The 15248-nt window shown below is 45.6% G+C and overlaps 1 protein-coding gene and 1 pseudogene across 5 annotated transcripts in view; both read right to left on the bottom strand.

The window, feature by feature from the left end:
• RALGPS2 (Ral GEF with PH domain and SH3 binding motif 2) overlaps window positions 1-307 on the bottom strand; it is a 233884-nt gene extending 233577 nt beyond the window's left edge. For 3 of the 5 annotated variants that reach the window (XM_019530901.1, XM_019530905.1, XM_019530903.1), the window contains exon 1: window positions 188-307. The gene's annotated coding sequence lies outside the window, so the exon portion shown is untranslated. The remainder of the gene's footprint in view (window positions 1-187) is intronic. The other 2 variants (XM_019530904.1, XM_019530906.1) reach the window with 1 other exon arrangement.
• Window positions 308-9265: 8958 nt separating this feature from the next.
• LOC109306956 overlaps window positions 9266-15248 on the bottom strand; it is a 15564-nt pseudogene continuing 9581 nt past the window's right edge.

The raw sequence follows: 15248 nt of genomic DNA, 5'->3' as shown, positions 1-15248 counted from the left end.
GACCCACAGGCTGCGGGGACCCCGCTCCGTCGGCAGCGCCGCGGGCTCGGGACCTCCCCGGATCTGGGAGGCACCGCGCGCCTCCAATCCGCAGCCGGGCCCGGAGTGGGGCGCCGGACAATGCCAGCAGCGGTGCACCGGGGAGCGGGCAGCGGCCCACGCGCGCTCCCCGCCCGGCCACGCTCACCTGCGGCGCGGGCAGGGCAAGGCAAGGCAGGACCGGCTGCGGCCGCTCAGCCGGCGCGGGGTCTCCGCATCCCGCCGCGGCGCAGCTTGGAGCGAACGGGGAGGTGGGGGGAAGAAGAGAGAAGAGAAGAGCCGCGCACACACATACACACACGCGCACGCACGGGAAGGAGGGTGCAGGAGCAGGGCAGTGGCGGCGCCTGCGCACAAAAGCCCCTGGCCAGGAGCGGCGCGCGCAGGCGCGGAGTGCAGGGGGCGGGGCGGGGCGTGGGGGCGCGCAGCGGTTGGGTACGCAACGTTAGACCCAACGGCCGGCGGGAGGCTTTTGGTGCTGCCCTGCGGGGGTGGATGGTCGGGGGGCCTGACTAGCCTCACTGTGGCGGCCCCAGGAAGAAAAGACACGGCCGTGCTGCTGCCACTCACAGCCTTTGCCGGCTCTTGCAACCGGTCTCCACAAACACCGGTCTCCCCGCGCCTTCCGTCTCCAGCTTCCCCCAGGCTCTAAGCTAAGGGAATAAGCCAGGTAGCCGCCTCCTGCCTCATCATAGGATGGGGCAGCGATCCTCCCCCGGTGCCGTGCCACGCGGTGTTCGCGCTGCTCGGTGCGCAGTCCTAAGTTGCGAGAAAAACCGGGAGACTGCAAACGGAAATGTGCTCTGGTAACAGTGCTCGCACCTGGCGTGGCCTGGGTTCTCCCACCAGAAGCCCGGCTCCTGTTTTTCTGTAGTCAAAACACAAGTGTGGCAGCTTCTGCAGATTGCCCTGAGTCCGGTGTGGGGCTCCTTGAGTATAAAAAGGCTGAGAGGCACTGGTCTGGTGCTTCTTGTTATCCCCCCGCCATAATGGATGGCAAAACTGCTGTCATTAATGAGAAGGTACAGGCTTTGTGAGGAGACGAGGGTGAGAGGTTGAGCACCACCAAACATCATCTAACTGGGGCCTTTCCTAAACCCTCAAGCCATCAAATGCCTTGCCCAAAACCTGAGGGAAGCTGGTAGCTGTAAACACATTACTAACTAGATTCACTCAAAACTCATTAGATTGACTTAAATATAATGAGGGCAGGAAAGTGATAAATGTTGGACTCTGTGGCTTTTTACACCCTAGACCTGCTTTCACTGCAACTTTGAGGGGTAAAAAAAAAATTGTTTAAAAAAGATGACTTGGAAATTCTGATCTATTTCCAGAAGCCAGGGCTTTAAGAAGAACACATCTTGTAAGTCTTGCCATGAAGTGCTGCTGTCATGGAGACAAGACTTGGCAATACCCACTTTTCCATTCACACCTCCTGGGGATGCTGCATAAACAGCCAGTTCCAACCCAAGTGATTTACTGTAATAATACTTAGCATTTCTAGGAATTCAGAGTGCTCTGCAAGTATTAACTAATCTCACCAACTTGTTAATTAACCAATTATTTATATCCTACACTAGGATGAAGTTAGTTATTGCTTCTTTCACAGTTTATTTTAGGAATATGATCATAAATTTGCTCGTACATTAGCCAATCCATTGCTGCCATCACAAACTTGGCCCAGTGGCTGTGCATACTACCTCATGTCTGATACAAAGAATGCAGACTCTAGGGACAACAGGTCCAAGAATACAAAGCTCTACCTGAGTTGTCCAGGTTAAATCATGATGCAACGTGGCCTACTGAAATGTGTTTTCTATGAGCATACACATACAACTTTTTTAAGTCTGTATAATTAAACAGCAAGCCAACCAGGAAGGGGTTTTAGGAAAGGTTCTAGATAGGTGCTCCTCAGTAAAACAGGACAAGACAGAATAGTTTTAGAGATTATATCCTAATGGAATAGCTGTAGAAATAATTGTATTTCCTTTATTCTAATAACATTTTGTGTTTTGCATTTGAAGAAAACAATCTTTTTCTCCTTGTCTTTACAATTGTAAAAGTGTCAGAAGTTGATTTATTTTGAACAGGATGGAATATATCAAAGGAAATATTATGATATTATCAGAGCTGGCCATAGGGGTGGACAATGTGGGTGACTACCTGGGGCACTGTGGTCAGACGGGTCACACATGCACAGGCTCCATGAGCAACAGGTAGCAGTGCCAGCATGGGGCATTGTTTGGGGCCCCACACAAAGCCAGGGTGGGGGCCCCAGCAGGGCAAGCTGCCTGGGACTCTGCACATGCACAGCAGCAGCAGCATCTGTTCCCACCCCAGTGGGGCAGGACAGGACAGGGCGACACGCACAGAGAGCCCCAGGCTGGGGCAGCAGCCTGCGGAGGGAAGCAGGGCAGCGCTCGGGTCAAGTCTTGCCTGCATGTGGCCAGTTGCTTGTCAGGCCCTGGAGGAGCCCCGTGGTGGCCACAGGGCACTGGAGCCCCTGTGCCACCACTTGCTGGCCACTCATTGCCAGCTCTTACTCTCTCCGCTTCAGCTCTAAGGGGCTGCGGACAGCAACACCTTCCACAGGCGAATGCCCTGCCCTGCTCTCCCACTTGGCAGAGGAAGCCCCTCTGCAGCATGGCAGCAGCACTGGTGACTTGAGAAGGGTGCCGGGTGGGTGCCAAAATACAAGTTTGTCCAGGGCATCCTTTTCTCTAAAGCTGGCTCTGGGTGCTATTATATAAATCAGTGGTCCAAGTCTCATCAGTAATATAATCACTCCATCTGAAAAAGAATTAAAAAAAAAAAATCAGAGGTGGGTCACAGGTATTCAGAAAGATTAATTAAGGGTATGCACAAACTCTTATATGAAGAGAGGTCAACAAGGGTTTTTGACCTTAGAGAAGAAAAGCAAGAAGGAGCATGAAAAATTAGACAAAATAATTAAAATTCTAAAGAAATATCTGGTATCCCTTTGTCATAATATGAGGAGGGGATATTTGCAATTAAACTGAAAATTGATAAATGTAAATGTAATGAAATAAAATACTTTTTTCATATGAACTCAGAAGATGAGCAGCTCTGAAATGTTGAAATGTGTAACCCATTTGGATCTATAAACTTAAATGTTATTTCTTGTTGAAGAATTTTTATAGATGGGGGAAAAAGAGAATGAGAAGTTGATGTGAGAATATGTGTATTCTTATTTTTAACCCCCGGGGGTATCCACATGTGCAGGTGTGTGCACTTGCAGCAGCTCAAATAGAAGCGGTGCAAATTTGAGCCAGGGCTTTTTGCCTCTGTGCACATGCCTGGACATGCACTTTGGTTTGGGGCAAATTGTGCCACTTGGGGCAAAATAACCCCACCTGGCTCCTCCCGGGTCTGCAGCCAGGGGGAGCTAGAGCCCAGGGCTAGTACCTGTGCTGTCTCCTGCAGTATAAAAAGCTGCCCTGTCCTGGCCTCAGCAGTACTAAAGGCTGCTGTGTCAAGTAGCTCAGGGCTACTCACTTTCAGGAGCTTCTGGGGCCCAGCCAACTGGTACCTGGGGACACTACCCCTTGTGCCAACTGGACTGCTGAAGCAGCCCTGAGATTTCCCTGCAACCTCTATCCACTGCAGCAGTCTGGCAGGGGGGCTGCTCCCCGGCTGTGACCTGCTGCGCACCTGCCAGACCCGGATGGAGACTGCACAGCCAGTAGAGGCATCTGCCCCTCTGGGCCAGCTGCCAGTAGCCTGTGGCTGTAGAGTTGGCCTTTGTGTGGCACTACTACCATGTGTGTCCCCTGCCCAGCCATCTAGGCAGCTATTGCCCAGAAGATGTTCCAGGTGTGGTGGCCTGCGTTGAACTGTCAAAGCATGTCCTCCTAGCCCCAGTTGGCCAGGAAGTTAGCCACAGCCAGCTGGGTCCAAGGCGGCGGCTCTGAGCTGGCAGGGTCTTGCCACTGGCCTCCCTAGCAGGAATTCTGGTGTTCGCTGTTTGAAAAGTGAAAAATCCCTGATAAAAAAATTCAAAAGTCACTCTCTAAAATACCCCGAAATCCATGTTCCTCCATTAATTAAAACAAAAGACCACTATATATAGAGAGAGTGAGACAGAGAAAGCGATCAGTTGGACAATATTTTATTGATAGATCTACAGTGTTAAAGCAATCTGGAAGACTACCAGTATCTCTATCATCATAATAAAGTGAATGCTAAATACCTATATGTTTTGTTGCCCCCCACAGGGGCCACAGCCCACCCACAGAGGCCAAATAGCCCTAACAGGGGCTATCACCCCCCCTGCAGGGCCTACATGCCCCACCCCTGCTTACTTCCCCAGCCCCCTGGATTGCTCCCACACCTGGTCCCACCCCCTGCCTGCTCCCCCAGGGCCCCCAAAGGCTGCTCTCCCCCACCCCAGCCGTGTCTCAAAGGGCTTTGAAATGCTGCCAGAAGGCACGTGCGCACTTGTCTGGACTTGCCCATGAAGAACATCTGAAGAAGGTTATAAACCAAAAGTTTTCAAACTAAGGACTGTGATCCCAAATGGGATCATAGCAGTTAAAAGTGGAGTCCCAAGTCACATTGAAGTTCAATTATAACATCAGGGCTCACACCTTTAGGAAGGCCTTCGACACTGTCTCTCACCCCATTCTCATTAAAAAATTAGGTGACTGTGGTGTCGATGCCTACAGTCAGATAGGTCACAAATTGGCTGGAGGGCTGCACCCAGAGAGTGGTGGTAGACAGGTCATTTTTGACCCAGAGGCATGTGGGCAGTGGGGTTCCCCAGGGCTCAGTCCCACACTGTTCAACATCTTCATCAGCGACTTGGACAAGGGAGTGAAAAGCGCAGATGACACTAAGTTGTGGGGAGAAGTGGGTATGTTAGAAGAGAGGGACAGGCTACAACTAGATCTTGACAGGTTACAGGGGTGGGCAGATGAGAATAGCATGGCTAACTCCACTTTGTCATTCATCCACAGATGCATCACAAGCAGGTCCAAGGAGGTGATCCTCCCCTTCTATGCAACATTGGTCAGGCAGCAGTTGGAGTACCGCGTCCAGTTCTGGGTGCTGCACTTCAGGAGGGATGTGGACAGCACTGAGAGGGTCCAGAGGAGGGCTACTCACATGATCAGGGGGCAGCAGGGCAGGCCCTATGAGGAGAGATTACGGGATCTGAACCTGTTCAGTCTCCACAAGAGAAGGCTGAGAGGGGATCTGGTGGCCATCTATAAACTTGCCAAGGGGGACCAGCAGGCAATGGGAGAGTCCCTGTTCCCCTGAGCACTACTGGGAGTAACAAGGAATAACAGCCATAAGTTGGCTGACAGTAGATTCAGGCTGGACATCAGGAAGCACTACTTCACAGTCAGGGCAGCTAGGATCTGGAACCAACTTCCAAGGGAAGTGGTACTCGCTCCTACCCTGGGGGGTCTTCAAAAGGAGGCTAGACAATCACCTAGCTGGGGTTGTTTGATCCCAGCATTCTTTCCTGCCCATGGCAGAGGGTCAGACTTGATGATCTGCTCAGGTCCCTTCCAAACCTACCAACTATGAAACTGAAACAGTAAGTAGGATGACAAGCTTGGGAGTAGAACCACTTCCATGCACAATTGGCAACCATGTTCTAAGCAGAAGAAAAGAAGCAAAGGAAAAGAGACAGCTTGAGATATCACTTTTTCTTCCTAAGCTAGGTACAGACATTTAAAAAGCCCAAGGCAGAATCGATCTAAGTTACGCAGTTTTCTGTAAGCAGCATAGTTTAGATCCATAGCAAAAACTCCCTTTGGGGCGGAGTGGGGCTGCAAGTCTTAAACCAGGTTCTGTCATTTTTAAACCAGTCTATGTGCACTGAACTTCTGTTTTGTTACAGGTATAGACCAGTTTCTGACCACTTATACTAGTAAAAGTAAAATATCTGTACCTCGTCGTAATGTGCAGAGTGATTCTTTACCATTGTCACATCATAAGCTATCTGAATCTGTCTATGTATAACATTTGTAGCTATAACAATTTACTTAATTTTAAAACATACAGATGTGGTATTCTGGTCCCTGGCAAATTGTAAATGTTACCCATAGATAACAAACATCTTTTAATTAAAGATCTCATTAAAAACTTAAAAAGAAACAAAAGTTTCCTTTTTAATGATTTGACATTAAAAGATTCATAGAGCTCAAGACCAGCCAGAACTTAATGTCTTATTATCATAGGCCAATATCTTTGCATTCAGCTCAGTAACTTTGGTTTAACTAAATTATAACTTGTGCTTAGTTAAACTTATTTTCCACAGGGGCATCGACTTGATTTTAAGACATCAAGAAAGGGAAAATCCACCACTTCTGTTTATGTTTTCCTCTCGTGGTTAATCACCCTGACTGTTAAAACCATGTATCTGATTTCTAATGTGACTTTGTCTGCCTTCAATTTCTAACCATGCACTCTTACTATGCCTTTCTCTGCTAAGAACCTTTAGCAGTCAATGTTTATCTCTGCAAAGATACTTGTACTCTGTGACCAAGTCACTTCAGTCTTTTTGATAAACCTCAAGGGATTGAGCTTTTGAAATCTTTGTCTAGAAGGCATTTTCTCTACCCCTCAAGTCATTTAAGGACTTTTCTAACTCTCTCTGTCAACTTCCTTTCTGTTATGTGGTCACCAGAGCCAAGTACAGTATTCCAATTTAGGTTTCATCAAGGCCATATACAAAGATAAAACAATTACCCTGTTCTGATTCATTCCTCCCTTGTTTACATAGCCACATCACAGTGGAAGCTCATGTTGAGTTATATCTCTGTTATGACTCCTAGATTTTTTTCAAGATCACTGCTTTCTAGAACTCAGCCTCCTCATTCTGGAGGTATGGTCTATATTTCATGTTGTTCGGCATACATTTTTGTATATACCAAATGTTTTAAATTTTCCAAATGAGTACTGATAAAATCTTTATAGTACACAAGCCATCACATATTTGCCATCATGACATGTATCAGAGGAAAAATATTTTATAAATTTTGTACGTCTCTGCCCTGCAGACAGATACTTTTTTGAATAACAATTTATTATCATAATATATCAAAAGAAGAAGATACATAGATATCATTCTCCTGGAGTGGTTGTGGCAGTGAAGGCAAACAGGAAGCAGGTGTCAGTTTGCTATACAAAACTGCCTTGTCAAGAAGCTGACCTACCTGCCAAAGGGAGTGAATGACCAACTGATGGTGCTCAAGCTCTCCCTGCTTGACAAAAAAGTGCGCCACTACCACGACCAACTCCGACAAAGTCAAGAACCAGTTCTACAATGACCTCCACTCCACGATCACTGCTGTACTAGAGTCTGACCACCTCATCTTCCTTAGTGACATCAATGACAGGATTGGCTCTGACTACCAAGCATGGGATGGCGTCACTGGGAAGCATGGAATTGGAAGCTCCAATAGCAATGGTCTTCTCCTGCTCAGACTATGTGCTGAATACAAGCTTCTGGTTACAATACTAAATTCCATCTCCCCAACCAGGGGAAGACATTGTGGATGTACCCTTGCATCAAGTGGCCAGCTGGGTAACTTGCCCTCCCAAGAGTCTTTGCAACCTCCTCTTTTGTTTTCTCCTCCTCCAGAGAACTCCAGAGAACATATATAGATAGATGTTCTAGATGTGTATTTTCATAGGACCTCAGCCTACCACATGAAGTGAGGGATGAGTCTTAGATGGAGATCCACACACCCACGTTCTTGCCTGCCACATCTCTGATATTTATAGGATATTTATGTATGTTCAGTACCTGGATGTGCTGTTCCGCCTGGTCATCATCTGCTGTCCTATGATGCTGAGGGCTCCACCATCCCCTACACCCTCGCCTGGTCCACAAGTTGTCTAAGCATCCTCAGGTTTGGATTCAGCTGCCAGGTTCCTCACCAGGGCCTTTACCTCAACAAAAAAAAAAAAAAATGAAAGGAATCCACACCTCCTGTCCTGGAGTATTGTTGGCTGACTTTTGGCAATAAACAAAAAAACCCAAAACCACGTCAGTGTGATTACTCTCTCCTTCCCCTGTTCATGTCCTTATGATCTCACCTCTTGCGCCTTCTATTGGGGTCATCACAGTACCCTCATCTCATTGAGGTAGTCATTTATAATTTTCCTTGTACCCCTTTTTAGGGTCATTACGGTACCAGGCTTTGATAGTGCCTCTCTATTTGAGTCTTTATAGTACCTTTTCTCCGTCTGACTCTGCTGGCTGCCAAGGAGATCGCAGGCAGTTCCTGACCCTGCCACTCCACCGTACCTTCCTCTAGAGCTCCTCCGGGGAGCTCCCTCTCTGCAGGAGCCTCCTGCCAGCTCTCCACATTGCTCTCACAGATTCCTCCAGCATTGCTCGGCCCGACTCCTTTGCATCCAGTCCTGCACTCTCCCCTCCTGCCTGCTCCGGGCTCCTCTTTATACTGTGGTTTGAGTTCCCAGCTCCTCCCCTCCAGAAACACCTGGGTGAGAAGGGTTTCAGCCAGGTCCTTTAGGGCTGTGGGTCTAGGGTAGTTGCCTCTGTTTTTAGCATGGGATCTCTCACACCTTGCTCCAAGCACTGGTATCTTATCAACTATGTCACAGTCCAAAGGAAGGACAGACGAGATGTACTTGAAACCAAATCAACATGTGGAGCTGAATGCTGGACTGATCACTGACTCATCATTTCCTCATTAAAGATCATGATTCAAACTAGATGGCATCTGGAAGGACAAAGCGGACCAAAGCATCTCAACACTGCAGGGCTGATAAATAATAGCAGGAGGCTGTCTTTTGCAAACTATCTAAAAGATCAGTGTCACACTATACTGCTCAATTCTGATTCCATCAAAGCCAACTGGAAGCGGCTCCATAAAGCTATGCACACCGCAGCCCTTGAGACCCTAGGAACAAGAGTCCACAGACACCAAGACTGGTTTGATGAAAATGACGAGGCGATACAACAACTGCTGGAAGAGAAACAATGTCTCCACAGAGCCTACCTCTATGGTAAGTCCTTGTCGGCACAACATGCCTATACCTTGATATGGAAGACCATTCAACACAAGCTGTGAGGGATGCAGGATGATTAAGGAACAAAGCAAACAAGATCCAGCACTATGCTGACCAAAATGATTCAAAGAAGTTCTTTGGCGCCATAAAGGCTATTTATGGCCCACAGGTCCTCAGATCCTCCCTTCTGCTGTCTGCTGATGGGACCACGCTCTTAACTGACAAGGCCCTGATTCTTCAGAGATAAGCTGAACATTTCAGCGCCATCTTCAATCGGACCTCCGTTGTCAACATGGATGCCATACACAGGCTGCCTCAAATTTCCATCATCACCTAACTTGAAGCTCCACCTACAATCACGGAAGTCCAAAAGCCCATACAACAAATGTCTAGTGGCAAAGCTCCTAGACATTTGAGCTGATGTGACTCCAGGGGAGGTCTACAAATCAGGTGGTCATGGTCTTAGAGAGAAACTAACCAAGATCTTCTGCAGTATGTGGTCACAGGAGGTAGTCCCCCAAGAATTCAAAGATGCCTCCATCATCCATCTGTACAAAAAGAATGAAAATCGCAAACTCTGTGACAACCACGGGAGCATCTCCCTCCTCTCAACTGCCAGAAGGATACTCGTGAGAGTCCTCCTCAACCAGCTGACCAACCATCTAAACGACCTACTGCCTGAGAGTCAATGTGGCTTCAGAAAAGGACACAGAACCACTGACATGGTGTTTGCAGTCTGGCAGCTTCAAGAAAAGTGCCAGGAACAGAATGTTGACCTTCTCACATTCATCGATCTAACCAAAGTCTTTGACACGGTGAACCAGAAGGCCTCTGGGAAATCATGAAGAAGTATGGATGCCCCAAAAAATTCATCTATATGGTTCAACAGTTCCACAACGGCATGATGGCATGCGTCTTTGCGAACGGCGAATGCTCTGACCCCTTTCTGGTCACAAATGGCATCAAGCAAGGTTGTGTGCTCATACCTACCCTGTTCAGCACGGTATTCTCTGCTATGCTGTCGGATGCCTACCAAGATGATGACCTTGGTATGGGGATCAGGTACTGTTTTGACAGAAACATCTTCAACCTGCGCAGGCTCTAAGTGAGCTCCAAAGTACAGAGAGCCATGCTTTGCAACTTCCTCTTCACTGACAACTGTGCATTATGCGCAGGCTCACAGACTGCGATCCATGGACTGATCCATGGACCTACTGTAGTCAGCCTGTGACAACTTCAGACTCACTATTAACATGAAGAAGACTGAAGTGATGTTTCAACCTGCACCTGGCACAACACCCCAGGAACCACACATCTCAGTTAAAGGCCAAGAACAGTCAATGGTCAACAAGTTTGCCTATCTAAGCAGCACGCTCTCCCGTGCTGTCCACATTGATGATGAAGTCAATGCAAGATTAGCGAAAGCTAGCATAGCCTTCGGCAGACTCCGTAAATCAGTCTGTGACCACAGAAGCATCAGAATGTTAAACTGCAGGTTTACAAAGCTATCATCCTTCCGATCCTCCTTTATGCCTGCAAAACCTGGACCATTTACCAGTGTCATGCCAAGAAACTAAACCACTTCCACTTGTGCTGCCTGCGAAAGATACTAAAGATCAAGTGGCAGGACAAGATTCTGGACACTGAGGTTCTCGGAAGATCAACTCTCCCCAGTATTCAAACTCTGCAGAAACTGGCACAGCTAAGATGGGTTGGCTACCTCTCAAGAATGCCTGACATTCTCCTGCCAAATAAAGTCTTCTATGGTGAACTGTCAACTGGAATATGCTTTTGCAGTGCACCAAAGAAGCATTACAAGGATACCCTAAAGGTGTCCCTAAAGAGTTTCGGCATCGACCCAGACTCATGGCAGCAAATCACTCATGACCGTCCATCCTGGAGGTCCCAAATCCAGAATGGAGCATTGACCTTTGAACAGCACGGCAGAAGCAATGAAGAAACGCATGGCCAGAAAAATGAAAACCTTCCATATCCAGTTCTCATCGCTCTCCTGCCCTCTTGCAGCAGATTGTTCAAAGCAAAGATAGGACTTATAGGTCACCTCTGTACTCACGTAACCTAGCCTCCAACCCCACCCGCCTTTGTTCTCTTCCATTGCTTCTCCTTTTCCTTCTTTCTCCTTTTCTCTTTTCTCCTTCCTCACTTTTCTCTCTTCTTCCCTCCCCTTCCCCCACTGGATGTGGTTGTCTTTGCCCACGAAGAATAAAAGTATATAACTTTTTAGATATAGATGTATTAAGTTATATTAATGATGCATATTTTTCTTTGTCTCTGGTGCAGAAGTATATTTGCATTTTTTCTTCTAATTTGTCCTTACATTATCTCCATGAATAATAAATATTTATTTTTTTCCAACTCATGGATATATTTTAAAATATATTTTAACATTGTTTAATGAATTAGAATTTCTGTATGGAATTCTAATTTCATTCTAATTCTTTTATCTTCTGGATGTAAAAAGTATCAATATATTTCTAAGTGAATATGGTCAAATAGAAATAGAAGACTTAACATCATTCTCAATTTCTACAAATGATCATAGATTTTCTCAGCTAGTCAGTAATGTTATATGTCATCATCAATATAGATGTAGCATGAATATGTTAAACTGTTTGCTTTCAAATACGAATTTTAATGGGAGCTGCTCATTTTGTACACACCATATTACAAGTCGTTACAAATGCATATGTAAATTGTAAGAAAAATATGAGAAAAATTATGTGATAGTGAAAACCCTTACTATAATACATATAAAACTCCAGGACATTGGCCTGGAGTTTAAGTTAAAGTCTTGATCAGAGTACGTTAAATCCAGATAGTTGTTGCCAAAGTCCTCTGAATTCTAAAGTAAAGGGGTACTCCTTAATTGTTTTGGGGCTAGTATATAGTGTAATATATAACATTTGTAGGTCATAAATGCTATTCTTTACTCCTGAGAAATGTGCTATTCCACAAAATTCTGTGCATTTAGTGCATGTAGTATTTTCTGAGGAAAGGTGCTGTATACTAGTGAAATATTATCTACAGTATTTTTCAGTTCATCAAGACAAAAATTATATCATATATTGTGGTGTTATGGAATTGTATATGATCGTGTCTGAAAGATTTTGTTGGATGTAGATGGCTATTCATGACTTCAAATAAAATGGATAGTCATTGAATATTTTTCTTAAGTGTTCCTACTTCTGCAGCATGTGATTTTCATGGAGGTCCTTGCTTTTGTTATAATCAAACTTTGAACCAAAGGTAGAGAACCATATAAGTTATAAAAATCGCCATGCTTATCTTGTCTTTGAGCATGTTTATGTTCAGCACATAGTACAGATAAAGTGTTTTTCAGCCTCTCCCAATAGTTGTGAACTTCTTTCTTTAATCATAGCAATACAAATTTCATTCAGTAAAATATTAAATTAATTGTAACAAATATCCCATTGTGAACAATATCTGCTAAGGTTCACACAATGCAGTAGTTACCAGTCATTTATAAATTAATACAAATATACTATATGCACTGTGCTTTTTCCAGGTTTCCCAGTTACAATCATCATATAATATCTGGAAATATATAATGTAAATGTGGAGTGTGCCTGACAGCTCTTCTGAAATAGTCTGCTTTACTAATAGGCTAACATTTATACGTACATTTAATTAATGTGAACACGCCCTTTAAGCTACATGTTCATATAGTTCTTAGCTCTTGTATTTGTAGGGATTAGCTAGAACAATATGGCAAAAATGTTTTTTAAGGAAATATTAAAGAAGCTGTTTCTCAATTCAGTGTTCTCTGTATTTGAAGGGTCTCCAATTAAACACCTCTACAGCATTTTTCCTAGGCCTTGCACAGCTTTTTCCAAGACACCTAGGAAAGTTTTCTAAGAAAACTGTGCATGAGGCTTTGTGGAACATGTATGATTCCCCAATTTCCTGTCATGGTGTTATAGAATTTGCCCTGAAAGATAAAACAGCTCCTGACGGTGTTATCATTCTACTGTACACTTCTCTATGTTGAAAAAATCCCTTTAAAAGTTGCCAGGAAGTTTTTCTGTTTTCCTAGGATCCATATGAATATAAGGAGATGTAATGGGTAGGATTCACAGACGGTTTTATCAGAAGCATATCCATACCCATTTTAAATTAAGTATCCGCTAATGCATTAATTCCATAAAGAATGCCAATACTAGCATCCCTCAAACTACTCAGCCTATGGAAAAAGAATTAATATAATTATTTGTAACAGTATTTAATGACTATCCAGAAAGATGTCAAACAGCAATTGATAATTGTTGTAATTAGTCATCTTTCACCTCTTAAGCAAACAGAACAATGATCATGTCTACAACAGGAATTAATGAGATTTAGTTTGTAGCTCCCTAATATGCAAGGCATCTGTCCCTTACTTAAATCCTGGTTTTTTGCCATCTGCTCCTACACACTCTTTCAAGTCAAGTAGTGATTAACCAACTATTTAGAAAAATACGTTTTATTTCAGTTTATTACCCAAATTGACTAAAACATGGAAATGTTACATTTCAGGGGATTAAAAAGTACAAAGCTACATTGTTCCTATGATAAGAATTCTTATCAGTCAAAAGTAAGGATCCAGGTGACAGGTTTAGTTTTAAAGCTCAAAAGTATATTTACTGCAGGGTTATTACCAGTAAGCAGTTTAATTAATAAGATTGGATTAGGTTAACTACATTTACACATCTATAACTTTTCAGTAGGAGCACAGAGTATCATTCTGCTGTCAAAGGTAGAAGACTTCCCAGGGTTCCTCAGCTGCACTATAGGATACACAAGTCTACTACATCCCTGTAGTAAGAGGTGCAGTATGCATCTCTCTTCTCTATAGGTGTGTGCAGAAGTAACATTTTTTGCACAATAAGACCCCCTAAAGCATTATATAGCTGTAACACAACAAACATTCACAGTTGCAGAGTATGACAGGTATCTCCAGGCCTGTCTAATGTTGGCCTGACCCTCTGTTTCTGAGCTACCCACCCACCTTCCTCTCCTGCCATGCCTTGATAGAACAATCATTATGATGTTACTCAGGCGAGAGGCTGCCCATTTACTATCCCAACACTAGAGGTCGCTACCCACCGCTCCAAACCTCCCCTACATGCCTTGCAGATGCTATATAGATGTTGACCTGCATCCTATGGCACTGGGTCTGTTCATTCCCTGTTGCTGCACCCCATGGTGCCGCGCCCCTTGGCGCTGGGGTCTGCTCACCCCTTGGTGCTGCACAACCTGGCAGTGGTACTGCTTGCCCCCTGGTACCACACCCCCTGGCACTGGGGTCTGCTCAGCCCCCTGTCACTGTGCCCTCTGGCACTGGGGCTCTGTACAATGAGGTCTCCTCCTCCCTAATATTCTCAGTCTGATCTACCAGATAAAACAACAACATAAATATGAGCCTTTGGGTTATAACATAATACAAGTCCTGCAGGCCACACTCTAGCTCTTAAAAACCCCAAACTGCTTGTTGAATTGAGTAACTCCAAGCTCTGGGTACCTTACAGACTCTTGGAGCCTCATTAGCCATATCAACAGTCAGCAGCCACAGCATTCCTGGGTACTTCTGCTGTGCAGGAGCTCCCTTCCCCTGGCAGCTTGCCAGAGAACTCTCCTGCCAGCCGCCCTGGGGTTTATATGTGCCCAGAGCCCTATCTCCTTCCTGTCAGCTGACCAGCCTGGGTGGTTGGGCTTTTAACCCCCACCCTCCCAGTACTTGGTGTTCCTATAGACTCTGGTCTTAAAGGGGCAGCCCTGTCTCATAGTAACAGGGCTAGGCTTCTCTGTTACAGTCGGTCATGCAAAAAGTTAACCCTAATCTGATGTATTATCAGACAGTGGTGCTCTAAGGCAGAGGGCCTTAGGAAACCTGTGTACATGTTCCCCATGAGGGTTAATTTTGGGTAATTCCACTGGCATCCCTTGCAGCTTTGCAGGCTGGACTGCCTCTCACACTGGTGAGCAGAGCACCAGCTCAGCCCTGTCTCTGGGGCAGTCACAGAGAAGAGGCAGAAAATCTCTCCCCTGTGCAGCCAGGGAGGGTGGGAGTAGGAAGCCCCTCCCCCCATCACACATGCCCCACCTAGCTACCTCTGCTACGGTGTTTCAGGGATCCAGGCTAGGCTTGTAAGGCAGGGGAGCTCCCTCTTCCCCCCCCC

This window comes from Crocodylus porosus, unplaced genomic scaffold (assembly GCF_001723895.1).
Source record: "Crocodylus porosus isolate Cpor-Errol unplaced genomic scaffold, CroPor_comp1, whole genome shotgun sequence".
Taxonomy (NCBI): Eukaryota; Metazoa; Chordata; order Crocodylia; family Crocodylidae; genus Crocodylus; species Crocodylus porosus.
This window is presented reverse-complemented; position numbering and strand designations above follow the sequence as displayed.